The sequence below is a fragment of the Vicia villosa genome, linkage group LG3 (assembly GCF_029867415.1).
Source record: "Vicia villosa cultivar HV-30 ecotype Madison, WI linkage group LG3, Vvil1.0, whole genome shotgun sequence".
Taxonomy (NCBI): Eukaryota; Viridiplantae; Streptophyta; class Magnoliopsida; order Fabales; family Fabaceae; genus Vicia; species Vicia villosa.
The window spans coordinates 182,376,983-182,378,658 of record NC_081182.1 but is presented as its reverse complement, the minus strand read 5'-3'; the positions used below and the strand labels follow the sequence as shown (position 1 = coordinate 182,378,658).

The following is a 1,676-nucleotide window of genomic DNA, read 5'->3' as shown; positions in this document are numbered from 1 at the left end:
CATAATTGGAGGAAAGACATATCCAAGTTCTTAAAGAACAACATCTATTAAAAGATGAAAACCTCCAAAAGAGTCAATTATGGTAATCGAACATATAAAACTCCCCGCAACAGCCATGGCACCATAAATCCCTGAAACAAAACAACTCATTACAAATTTTGCAGAACAAATATCATCTACTTATACAAAACATTATTAAATCAACCTAAAATTAGGGTTTAAGGGAGGGTAAGTTAATAACAAAACCAAAACTGAAAAATTCAGACAGAATTCATTCCGAATCTTACCACCACCACAGTCACTGACGGAAACATGTTGTTGCCACCGCAGATCGACCACCGTGAAACTGAACACCGCATATCTAACGGACATCACGATAACCATACAATCAGACACATTCAATAAAAGCATAGTAACAAAATCTTACCAATGGTATGGATAGTAGTGACGATATGAAAAGGGGATCTGAAAAGGTTCGGTAAAACGAATTGCTCTGGATTGCTGCGATTGAACGGTTACAGATCTGAAAAGGGTAAAACTGAAGGATATGAAGATTTTGAAATGAATGTAAAACAATAAAGTAAAAATCAAACCTCTAAAATCTGAGGAGAATCGGCATCTTCTTCGTCGTATACGATTCAACTCCGACCATAAATTCCATAGGTTGAGCAAACAAACCATCAACATCACGATATCATCAGCAACGTGTTCACCGTCTCCATCAAAATCATATTCATCTGCACAGAAATCAAAAGAGAACAATATCAGAGAAAGAGAGACAAAAGAAAGAGGAAAAGGAAGAGAGAGGTAGAGGAAGGAGAGAGAACGTGATTTTTTCAAAATAGAAGCAACCCTAGTGTTGATAGTAGACAGCAAAAGCAAAAGCAAAGAAATGCAAAGGAGGTAGCCACGTGGCTCTCTAACAAAGCATAGGGGCAGTTAGGTCTTTTCCAGAGCATCTAACTTTCTTATATTGTAGATTTAAAAGACTTTGATAAAACGTGTGTAAATGTAAGCTCCATTTTTCAAAAATTTATGGAGATTTTCTTATATATATATATATATATATATATATATATATATATATATATATATATATATATATATATATATATATATATATATGGAGATTTTCAAATAGATATAATTTACTTATGATAAAATGTGTGTAATTGTAAGCTCCATTTTTCAATGTACAAATTAAAATTAAGTTAGCGAGTTTTTGATTATTATTATTTTTTAGATCAAAATAAAAATTAATACCAAAATTCAAAACAAAATAAAATTTATTTAATAAATAAATTACTGCATTATGTAATATATAGAAATACATTGCAATTAATATAAAAAAAAAAGTGGCCTAGTTGATGGGGAGTATTTTGTTAATGTAAGAGGCATGGGTTCAACATTTGGCGGAAACAAAATTTTTAAGCTTCCCAAAAAAAAAAAAACATATTTTTAAGCAGCCTTAAAATTATTCCTTCATTTGTCATTAATAATAATGGGAACACAAAACAAAAATAGTATTTATATCTAAAAAAATGTAATTTTGTTCCAAATATTTGTATATATACAACACGGTTAAACATTAAACTTTCTGATATTTTTCAAAAGATTATTTTTCATTTAAGATATAATATTTTTAAGAGAATGTATAAAAAATTAAAATATATATT

General features: G+C 29.4%; 1 long non-coding RNA gene across 1 annotated transcript; it reads right to left on the bottom strand.

Moving 5' to 3' along the window:
• On the bottom strand, positions 1-791 carry LOC131656989 (uncharacterized). Its single transcript, XR_009300415.1, has 3 exons — positions 594-791; positions 288-523; positions 1-131 (listed from the first exon to the last, which is right to left on the bottom strand). It is a non-coding gene; the product is annotated as an uncharacterized LOC131656989 (long non-coding RNA).
• Positions 792-1,676: the final 885 nt, after the last annotated feature.